This window comes from Populus alba, chromosome 6, assembly GCF_005239225.2.
Source record: "Populus alba chromosome 6, ASM523922v2, whole genome shotgun sequence".
In the NCBI taxonomy this organism is placed as follows: domain Eukaryota; kingdom Viridiplantae; phylum Streptophyta; class Magnoliopsida; order Malpighiales; family Salicaceae; genus Populus; species Populus alba.
In genome coordinates, this window is record NC_133289.1 from 12,611,423 (window position 1) to 12,624,033 (window position 12,611).

The 12,611-nt window shown below is 32.0% G+C and overlaps 1 non-coding gene and 1 pseudogene across 1 annotated transcript; both read right to left on the reverse strand.

The window, feature by feature from the left end:
* Positions 1-11,528: 11,528 nt before the first annotated feature.
* Positions 11,529-11,619, reverse strand: LOC118032496 (small nucleolar RNA snoR20a). The gene has a single exon (XR_004684664.1). It is a non-coding gene; the product is annotated as a small nucleolar RNA snoR20a (small nucleolar RNA).
* A 208-nt stretch (positions 11,620-11,827) lies between these two features.
* Positions 11,828-11,909, reverse strand: LOC118032495 (small nucleolar RNA snoR64a; annotated as a pseudogene).
* Between the last annotated feature and the right edge of the window lie 702 nt (positions 11,910-12,611).

The window sequence follows — 12,611 nt, forward strand, 5'->3', positions numbered from 1 at the left end:
TTCAATCTCCAGCCATGGGTAAAATAAACTCCATATTTATAGTTATTAAATTGTTGTTATCACGTCCACCGTATTTATAGTCAAGCTACAGCTCCCGAATTGCAAGGTTCTTTCAAAAAATCAATATGCATCAGCTAAGCTTTTAATTTTTTAATTAATTATATGTTTAGAGACCTGGTTAAAATTGTATTTAAAAAAATTAAAAATATTTTTTAAAAAAATTAATTTTGTTTTTATATTTTTAAATTATTTTAATATGATAATATCAAAAATAATTTTTAAAAAAAATAAAAATATATATATTTTAATATATTTTTAAATAAAATATACTTTAAAACGCAACATCTATCACATTTTTAAAATATATTCTATTTCATTAAACAAATTTTTCTAAGTAAATCAACATCACAATAGTATCATCACAAGAGCCTCGTGAAACAGAGAGATTATCGGGCTTTTTATTTTAAAATGGTGTTTATATTAAGTCAGTAAAAACCCTAATCCTTTTTCTAGGCAGGATTTATTTAGGTTATCTCAGCTAGTGAAATTGCTTTAATGACTTCACATAGACACCATGTTATTTGAAAGAGTAAATATTGCGAGTGAATACATTAGCTCGAAACTTAATTCTAATCATTTTTTTTATAATTATTTTTATTGCGATTATAATTGTTTTTTAAAGTGCTTTTTGTTCATAAATTTATCAAAATAATATATTTTTTTTATTTTTTAAAAAACTATTTTTGATATCAACACATTAAAATACCAAAAATATATTAATTTATGATAAAAAATAAAAAAAAACTTTAAATTTTTTTAAAATATTTTTAAAATATAGAAATAAACAAAAAAATTTGTGACAAGCTCAACTATTGCTCACTGTTTAAGATAAACCAAGAAACCAATGAAAAAGAAAAGAGAAAAAAAAAAAAAAGACAAAACTAATGTTAAAGAGTCTTTTGTTCTTTTCTACATAACTAGCTAAAGATGACACACAAAATATGTGCAATAAAAAGTAGAGAATCACTTATTAAATGCAAAAAAGTACTGAAAATAAGGATAACGACAACCACATACAATTGAGTAGAAAGTCTTAGATGTGCATCTCCAATCTCTCGTCACTGCCATCATTATGATTCAGTTGTCTAGCGCTACTATATTCCATTCGTTTAAGATGTTGTAAATTCATATTCTATAGAAATTTGATGGAAGTTTTATAAATATATAAATTCCTTATATAATGGATAATGAGTTGAGTATAAATATTAAAAAATCTGACTTATGAGTATTTATTTTAATCCCTACTTGATATTTAATTTCAAATTATTTTTATATCAATTTTTTTTTTTATTACTCTTTGTGTTGTTTTAATTTCTTTTTTTATTTTATTTTTTTCAATTTTATTACTCAATGTTTTGTAATTGAGATTTTACTTCGTTAATTTTTGGAGTTTAGCCACAATGGAGTTAGTATTTGGCTCATAACTAGGTTCACCGGTTTTGAATATTAACATGAATTTACTTCAATTTGTTTTTGTTAATTATTTATTAAATTTTAATTTTTTTCAATCTCATTTTTCAACGTTTGATTATTGAGAATTGATTTTTGTGTTTTTTTTTATGTTTTTCTTTTTATAAAGTTATTCCAATCATATGCCCATTGCGGGGTTAATGGATTAACCTAATTTGACTAAAATCTCTTTTTCATTGCTTTTTAATTATTATTTTTCTAGTTTCCCATTCAACCTTGGGTCATTGAGCTTTCATTTTTTTTTATTACAATCATATGCCTATGCAAATTTTGCATATTTAATCTGGATTAGCTCAAGTCATTCTTTTATCTCTTTTTATTTTCCATTTTTTTTATTTTTATATTTATACTATCAAAATTGTGTAAGCTTGTTAAATCGGATCAAGTTAATAATTTGTGTCTTAATTTTGTTTTTATTTTTTTTTATCTCTTTGTGAATATTTGCTCTTCCATTTTTATAATGAAAAAAAATTAGGTCAGCTTACGATGTAGCGCAAGCCACCCATTTAGTATTCAACCATCTAGAAAATTTATGATTTATGGACATGATATATTCTATTTCATTGGTAATCCTTGCTTCTATCCTAATATTTTATTGTAGTGAGACTAGAAGCAATTGAGTGCCTTTCTTTTTATCAACAAGATATTTTCAATGCCATTATTACTATTATTCCTCTTAATTATTATTTTTTTTTGTTTACAAGAGACTTGAACTCAAGTCTCTCAGGGAATGATGCAATGGGTATGAGACTATGTATTGGAGGGTTTTTCTCCCCTATAATTACAAAGGATTTGGACTTAAAATCAGTTTTTTTCGAGAGATGATTGATTGAGCTACAAATTCATTTACCGTCCGTTGATAACATTTTCATCGTTGTTTTTCGCGAGATGATTGATTGAGCTACAAATTCATTGATAGGAAATATAGGTGAGAAAAAAATTGCTAAATGAGTTGCTGTAACGACAAATAATTTATCTCAGTGATTTAACTATATATAATGCCACATCCATCTCATTGATGCAATGGGCATGCGACCATGTCTCGTTTGTTTGTTTTGGGAATAAATATTTTCAGTTTGGTTTGGATTTTATTAAAAAAAAATAATTAGATTAATTTTTTTTAAAAAAATAAAATTAGTTCAAATGATTGGTTTTCATTTTATTTTTTAGAACAAAAACCAATTTAAACTGATTTGGTTTAGTTTTTCTAATTTAGCTCGAACCAAACTTTAAAATGGTTGGACAAACGAAATGATCTTTTTTTTATTTTTTTGAGATGAGGGTAAAGAAATTACAACTTATTTGCTCAACAAGTAATTAAAATAATATCAATATACTCTGAAACACGGTGTTAAAATATTTTAAAATCAAAATTTATAGTTTTTAATAATAAAATAAAAAAAATACACCAACTAAAACGAAATTGATATCCTTGCAACTAACTACATCAACAAACATATTTATATCCTTCTTTTCTAACCTTCATTTCCTCTCTCTTAACATCCAAAATCTTCAAACCTGAAATCTCATCAAGTTTTTCAAGTTTTTTCTCTCTCTCTAATTAAAATGGCTTCAATTAGCTTTAACAATTGAGTATATTTATTTTTATATTTCAAAAAATATTTTTGATTTTTTTTAATTTTTATGTTTGTTTCAAGTTAATATGTTTTGGTGTTTTCAAAATATAAAATATGTCATTTTGATACATTTTTAAATAAAAAAACACTTTAAAAAACAACAACTATTACAATACCAAACAATATCAATAACTTCTTTATAACTTGTTCAAGAAACCCCCAAATGCTCTCCCTTCCATTAATTGTCTTTTCTGTAATCTCCTTCAATGACAGCAACAAAACCCAAATTTATTTTCCCTCTTGAATGTGTTTAAGATTGTAATAGCAATGGCGGTTTAAAGTATTTTTCATTTAAAAATATATTAAAATAAATTTTTTTTTATTTTTTAAAAATTATTTTTGATATCAGTACATCAAAACAATTTAAAATATAAAAATAAATTATTTTAAATAAAAAAATAAAATTTAAAAAAACACGATTTGAACGTTCCAAACACACCCTTAAGTGTCAAACCCATTTTAGAAAACCCAAAATACCCGACCTGGATCCAACCGAAGAAAATCTGGTTACCACAAACAAATGCTTGACCTTTTATTTGGAATATGAGAACATGCCATGTTACCGTCACACCACATAAGGGTGTGTTTGGTATTGTGGTAGCTTTTGTGGTTGCGGTTTGTAAAAAGCAGTTTCTTAAAAAGTACTTTTTGTGAGGTTGATTTTAAAAAAAGTTGGTGTTTGGTTAAAACTGTGGTTGAAGTTGTGGTTTTAAAAAAAGCAGTTTTTGGTGTTTGGTTACAAAACTGTGGTTCAACAATTGTGGTGGAAAAAAAGCAATTTTGTGTTTGGTAAAAATTGTGGTTCAAAAAAAAATATTTTAATTTTATTATGGTTTGTGTTTTATATTTGATTGGAATTAAATATTTGATTGGAATTAATTAAAAGGACATTGATTGGAATTAATTAAAAGGACATATATATAGACACATATATATAATTCCAAAACATAGGTGTTTTGTAATTATGATTACATAACAAAATGAAAAATCGTTATACATTAATGTACTCTTTTATTGTTCCATCAAACTATTTGCAATTCCATCGCGTACAAAATCCATACGTGAAGGCCTCTGTGAGCCTTGAACGGCCGAAGCCTGAACAGTATCAGGCAAAAAGTCATCTGGAATCAAATTGGGGTTGCGATCATACTCAGAAAAAACTGCATCATCTTGCGATCTCCTTCTAATATAATTATGTAGTGCCATTGATGCAACTACAATCTCAACTTGTGTTTTGTATGGATAAGCAGGCATGTTTTGCAAAATTTTCCACCTCTGTTTCCATACCCCAAAAGAACGTTCGATCACGTTACGTAGTGACGAGTGTGCACGATTAAACACTTCTTTCCGACCACTTGGTTGTCCACGACGTCTAAATTCTTGGAAGTGATACCTCTCGCCTTTGTAGGGACCCAAATATCCATACTCGTTTGGATATCCAGCATCAACCAAATAGTATTTTCCTGAAAAAAATAACATTGTAATTTTAAACAAAACTTAAAAAAATAATTATATTCCTTCAATTACCCAATCTTCAATTTAGTCAAAATCACAACCTTCTGGAGGTTTTGGAAAGTTGATATTGCTATTGTCAATAGCCTCCAAAAAAATACGAGTATCGTGTGCACTGCCTTCCCATCCTGCCCACACGAACATGAATTGCATGTCGAAACTACAAGCGGCCATTACATTTTGTGTTGGTACACCTTTTCTTCCAATAAATGGAATTTGATTCGCAGCTGGTACGCAGGCACGAACATGTGTTCCATCAATTGCACCGACACAATTCTACATGCCACAAAAACATTTATAGTACTTATATAAACTTTTATAATATATTTCATACTCCTCTGAACAACTTAATTAAACTACTTAATTATATATATTAAAAAAAATTAATCTTACCTTGAAATGTGGCAATAAATCTTGGATTCATAGCAATTTCTCTTGGTGTGCTCGTAAATTGTGGATCTACTGGTTTTATGATTTCCACAGCAAACAAACTTAATGATTTAAGCACTTCTTTAAAACATCGACTAACAGTTTCACCTGAATGTTGGAATCTTTCCTGCACTTGTCTATTTGACGCCCCAACTGCTATTGTAAATAGAAACATTGCTACCTTTTCAATAACGCTCATTCTTCTTGACGTTTTTTAAGCCATAGCGCGTTTCCAAGTCGGTGCACAAACTCAAAAAAGTGGTTGCGTCCATCCTGAACATGTTAACACTTCGTTTCCAATGCCCTTTTAAAACACCCGTCAACCAACGCATCCCTGTGTTATATGAAACCATACATGGTTCTTTAAAACATATAATTATTATAATAATAATTTATAGCTCCAGCTACGCAAATAATTAATTTTTTCCTATCAAGATGCCTCCTTATAATAAATGCATCGTCACCATCACTGTCACTATCACTGTCACTGCCACTGCCACTACTATCGTCGGAATCGTTTCCATTACTGTCATCTCCTGCACCATCAACTGAGGCACCACTACCTTCACAAGGATAATTAATTTGATCTACAATGCGGTTCATTATAGTATCATAATTACAATCGAAATCTTCATTCAATATGTCATTAAATCGTGGATCAGCCATAACTTCAATTACATGTAAAAAAGAAAAAAAATTATATGTTGTTAATAAAAAAACTTTAAATAATTATATATCATTCAATAAAAAACTATCAAAAAGTTAGTTCAACATAAGTTTTTTCCATACCTGTAAAGCCAACAAAAAAGAAGTATTCTGCTGAGAGGTTTTTTGAAGCTTGTTATGAAGAAAGCTATTTCATTGAAAAATATGATGCAAACATTCCTTTTTATATAGAAAAATTTCAATGCAGCTCACGTCTATTTTACAATTTTTCATCTTTCAACATAAGTACATTCATTCACATGTATGCATGTGCTGTAAAAGTAGCATATAATGTTACTTTTACAGCTCATATATGTACACCATCCTGCAAAAAACAGAGTTCACAGCTCATATATGTAACACCATCCTGCCAAAAACAGAGTTCACATGTCATATTTTTCATCTTTCAACATAAATACATTCATTCACATGTATGCATGTGCTGTAAAAGTAGCAATATAATGTTACTTTTACAGCTCATATATGTTACACCATCCTGCAAAAAACAGAGTTCACAGCTCATATATGTACACCATCCTGCCAAAAACAGAGTTCACATCTCATATATGTACACCATCCTGCCATTCATTTCCAATAAAAATAGAGTTCCAAGTTTCTGAAGCAATAGGACGACCAACAACAAAGAAAAGTAAAAAACAGCATCAACATTTGTCCCATCACCTCACAGCAACAATGAAAAAAACACAAACAGTAACTGCAAAAAGGGGTTGCTTTTTTCAGACCTCACAAGATCACAGTAGCTAGCAAATGGAAACAATTACAGCCAATTAAAAATTCACCTACAACATGTCAAGCTCACAGTAGCTAACCAATTGAAAAAATTCCAGTAAATGAAAGAAACACGGCAGCATGTATTATCAAACCTCATGGCAGCAAAGAAAAAAGAATTAACAGTAAAGGTAAACAATGTAGCAAAATGTCATCTTCTTATCTCAACCCTCTCTCCATCTCATACAAAGCTTATCTCCTGGTTTCTACATGCATGCCTAATGTTTCCAGAGTTAGATGTATTCCTAATCCACACAGGACATACATGAGCACCTAGCTAGCTACCTAATGGAAAAAAAAATACAGCCAAGGATGGAATGACCAGCAGCATGTCAATCTCACAGTAGCTAACCAATTGAAAAAATTAAAGCTAAGGAAAGAAACACAGCAGCATGTAGTATTATTCCCAGCAGACCTCACGGCAGCAAATAAAAAATATACAGTTAACAAAAACAGTTAAGGTAATTTTGAACAACCATTTCATGTAAATTAACAAGCAATTCCATTAAAGGGTCAACCATTGAACATTGTAATTCGTAGATAAAATACAACATTACAACCACCAATTTCTCATACAAGTTTGTTTACTCCCGCAAAGCAGTTTAATAAATATAAACAGTACATAAATTACCGCAAACGCATATGCTCATATGCCTTAAAATCAAATGTGGAATAATACAAATGCCTCGAACAAAACTTCGGCAAATGGGAAACAACTCTTTTAAAAAACCGTCATCCCATTACCCTGCAACAAAAAAATAAACATGTATAAAATATCGTAAGCACTTGAACATACTTTAATTGATTAACAGTTAAGCTACTTAAATCATACCATGTCAGCTAAGCACGTTTAGTTCGTGCATACATTCGCTGCAACCATCTTAAACTTTTGTTGCTTATCGCCCATACTGGCCCACATTTCTCTTTTCCTTCTTGAAATGAGAAACTCCGTAGCGAAGTCGTGGAAGTCATCTTCAATTGAAACTCCAGGAATTGAGTGCAGCTCAGCTATCACCTCGGGATGCTACAGCCTTCGCGATCCAAATTAATCGACGTCGAATCACTCTTAGTCGACATACTCTCAAGAAGATGATTGCACCTTGTCATCAGCTGAACACCAATTCCAGATGTTTTTCTTTCTTTCTACATCGCACATCGGCATGATCTCGTCCTTTTCTTTTGCCGCTGCTTTTTGTATTGCTGCTGGTTGACATATTTATCTCTCCAACCATTCGAGCCATGTCAGTCTGGAAATCTGGATTGACATCTTCCTCCGAATCACCGCTGCCCTCTTCCAAAACCATCATCAACAATGTCGGCATTGCTTGTACCAGGATCAACAACCACTGCCGGCAGTACACCTGATGAAGGAGCCCATGCAAACGCTCCAGTTGCGACAATGTTGGAATACATTCGGTCAAATTTATTCTTCAAAGATGGCTCAATACCGACATGTCTGAATTTTTTTGGCTCCTCTAATTTCCTGTGTATAAATTAAATCAAGTAATGAAGGATCAATACTAGTAAATATTTTAGGGCTGGAATTTGACAATAATAAAAGAAATTATTAGGATGACAAGGAATGTACCTGAATTTTTTGTTTCCCACCACTCATCGCTAGCTGCAATTGTGCCTATTTCACTATTCCAACCAAACACCAGTTTCTGAAACCAGCTTATTCCATATCCTCCAATCCTTTTTTTGCATCCATCCCATTTGTTTTTCAATTGTGTTTTAGTGAATGCATGCCCAGTTTGTTTCTTTGAATGATGTTATAAGAAATTTCCACCCCGTTTTATCGAAATGAGTATTAGGTCTCATTCCCATATCAATTGCCTTAATGCATATATCACAAAATATATGCAACATGTCTTTTGTCCCAAGCAGCCTTATCAAAAGATTCAAGACCTTCCATGATAATCTTTTAACACATTTAAAAAAAATTTGAAATCAATAAAATGATATCAAATAAATAGTGGCACATACATAAACCGTTGATTAATAACAATAATATAACAGTAAATGTTCAGCACATACATGTATTTGAATGGGAATGTTCACAGTTCATTTGTAATGAAAATGTTAATTGCAAACCCATTCATTTTGAACTGCTCAGAAAACTCAGTTTCAGCCATGATAAAAAATTTGAATTATCAAGCAACACTTCATTGCCATCATGCTGTTTGGAAAGACAAAAACAGAGGGAAAAAACAAATAGAACAGAATATATTTGCTACAGTACATAAACAAAGAACAACAGACAAGCAGTATATAGAAGCAATTAAATTTTGCTAAATTCAAAAACAATTGATGAAGGCACAGTAAACAGAAGACAATCAACAATAGCTATGAAATTTGTCAATTGCAGAAACACACGGTAATTGATCATGCAGGTACAAAGACATGCAATTTTTCATCTAAAAAAAATGAAAATGAAGATGGAGATAGGGCAGGAACTTACATCAGTCTATTAGGTGTCCAGACCAGTGCAGCTCTGCAACTTTGTACTACAAACAGATACACAATGGAGACCCAGAAGATAAATTAGATTTTGAGCGACGATTACTACAAAATTGACATGGTATATCAACACAGTACACAAAAGCATCACAAAAATGAAGGTTTTTCAATTCCATAATAGTTTTTGGAAGTAGTTCCGAAAGAGACAGAACACATTTTTTCATGAATGGAGAATCGAAACATTTGTAAGTCCTTTATTCTCCATTCATGAAATAGTCCTTTATTCTCCATTCATGAAATAAACTTGCATGGACTGTGAGCAGTAAAGATAAATTTGTAATCGAAACATTTATGCTGCATGGCACTAGAGAATTGATAAACAAAGACAGATTCCTGAAGTCACTAGAGAATTGACACTTTTTTAAAGCAACCCATGCCAGATGCAAGTGGACTGGAACCTTTTAATAGACATTTACAAATGACGAGTGGTAACATCAAAGTTGCAACTATAATAATAATGTTTTAAAGGGCTTCAAAAGGTTCCGAAGACCGAAACCATTATTATCTTTTCTCATAGATTGTCCACGAGTTCATTCAATCACACTAAGCCGTACATGTCAAAGGAAATTATTAATTATGCTTACCAAAGCATTTCAGAAATTGAATTGCCATATCTTAAATACGCTGCGGTTTCTGCAATCTAATTTGTTTTTAGTTTCAAGGTAGCCTCAAGCATGTGTCGATTTCAAGAAATAGGTGAAAAATCATGCCTGCCCAAAGCATCTCATAATTGAATTGCCATATCTTAAAGTAAACAATTTCCGTGGAGCCTATTTTTTTCTTATAGTTGCACTATAGCATAAAACATGTGTTTGTTTATGCAAAATTGCAAAGGTAAAATGGAGAGACTAACTAGTTCAACATAGCTTAAGAAATGAAAACTTGTCTATGTTGGCAAGCAAGCATGTTTATCTGAAAAAAATAATTACACTGCACCATTTTCCAAACCACCATCTACTTTAACTTTGACAGATTGACCAAGCAAATAATTGGGAGTCAGTTATTTAACAGACAGGTTTTGTGTAAATTTCTAACTTTCAAGATAGCTTAGTCAGCTGTCATTGCATACTTTATTATTTATCTATACGACCTCTCTACTAAGCTATTTAACAAAACCGGTTTACCTCAAATTTCTAACTTTTTGGATGTAAAAATAGCTAAGTTGTCCTCTCATACTTAATTATTCATCTGTGTGAGCCCTCCACACTCTCAGCAGAGTAAAAGAAACAGAGGAATTGATCACCTGATGAGAGAAAGAATAAGCCTGTGCTCTTTCCCTTCTCACAGCTGCCTCAAACTTGTTTAGCAGGTTAGCTTCAATCTGTTCCTTTGACTGTAGACTGTCATCCCATTCCTCTCCAATCTGTCACAACATCAGAACGCTCATACTTAGCACAGGGACTGAACCACCAGAGATATTATGTTAGTTCATTAGATAAGAAATATGTGGCAGGGATATTGAATTAGGAACTTAAATGAAAACATTGCATGCCCTGCTAAAAGTCCAGCTGCGTGGTCATTTGGAAAAACATAATTTTAGAGTATGAATACCACTTTTACTATTTGGCATTCATGTGCTACTATTTATAGGAATAATTCTCAACCCACCATCACTAGTTCTTTCTATATCACATGATTTTATGAATATCAGCCCCTATTAAACAAGGAAAAAAGGGTTCATGAAGTCCCCAAGAGCCTTTAAGAGTTTCATATCCATGGCAAAAATGTTGAACAAATCCATGATGACTAAACAGAAAATAAGTCATGAATGATATGGTCAGGCGCAGATCCTTACATTTTTGGTGATTCTGACCCAGCAATCTTTTTCAATGAACGCTTCTTTTTCAAACTGTAGTTGCCTGAGACATGCCGGATAAATTGAAGCTGCAAATACCAAACAAGAAACTGTGAGCATCAAGTAATTCCAGCAAAAACTCTTTGCAGTTCCTTTAGACTAGTAACAGAACTGGAAACTAATAGCCTTTATCAGCAAACAACTCCTGGGACACCCATTATCATTTACTGAATTTTATTCTTCGAGATTTCATAGACATCAGTTAGAGCTCTAGTAAACAAGCAAAGCATTGCTAACTCCCGACAGTACCAAGACCAGATACTGCAGGAACTTAGCCATTCTCATCTCAGTTTATAAAAGACCAGAATCACAAAATCCATTACATCTACGCACTAAACCCATGAATGCAGCTGTTTTTCATCTACAATGCAGCGATCATCCATCCAACAAACAATTAAAAAAACAAACCTACAGCAGCATAGGAAATACAAAAAACAGCTGAAAGCAAAAATCTTGAAAAAAAAAATAACACTGTTATTTTTTATGTTTTCTCATCATGCTATAGAAAACAAAATCTTGAAAAACAAAAAAAAAAAACTAAAATCATTCAAGCCTCAGGACTGTCCTACTTCATGCATTTCAACAGTTAGGCAGATCCATAGAGATGCTTTCAAGGGAAAATATAGTATTGTCATCCTTGGCTGCCAGCACAGTAATAAAAAAAAAACCCATGAAAAGCAAATCATAAGAACCGAGACCCAAATAAGAGGCAGAGCATTCAACAATTCAAAAGATTCATCATTTGCCTCTCCAGATTGAAAAAAAAACCATGAAAATAGTAATTGTCACATTGGCTGCCAGTAATTAAAAAAAAACCCATTGAAGCCGAGACTTGAAGACAAAGCCGAGAGCATCAGATCTTCCTATTCAAGAATCTAATCATAAGAACACAAACCCAAATAAGAGTCTGAGCATTCAACAATTCAAAAGATTCGTCATTTGCCTCTCCAGATTCAAAAAAAAAAAAATTCAAGGAATTGTTAAAGCAATGCAAAAATCAGAAGAGGGGAAGATAGAGGGGGGTTTTGGAGAAGGTGAACGGTGGTTTATAAAGATTTACAAAAAAAATTTTTGGAATCAAGCATGCAGCAGCACAAACATTAATAAATACTTCATCTAAAAATCCGAAAATGAAGATGGAGATTAGGGAGGAACTTACCTCAATCTCTGTCTTTTGCAAACCCAAAACGGTGTAGCAGCTGTGTTCTGCAAAATCAAAAACAATAGAAACCCGTTAGATTTTGAGACACACGTTAAACAAAATTGACAAGGGGAACGCACATTAACTGGTATCTCTTGGTTTTTTTTTCTGCAATTGTAACAATGGAGGGACAATCGAGTGACGGTTTGTGTTTGATGGACAGAGGGGAAGAAGTGTCTGGCGTTGGTGTTGGGGAAAAATAGAAACGGGGTTAGCAGGAGAAGAGAGAGGACAAATAGTTTGGGGAAGGAAATTTGGGTTTTTAGCTGGTCAGATCTGCAACCGTTTTTGGAGGTTGTTTACAGGGGAAGTTTGGTGGTGAGAGAGAGGTAAGGAACCGAAGGTAAATTAGGTAAAGAACCGAAGTTTTGGGGAAAGTTTTGGAGGTTTTAGCTCGTCAAAACATTGATCTGTGATGTGGGTTTGTAACCGT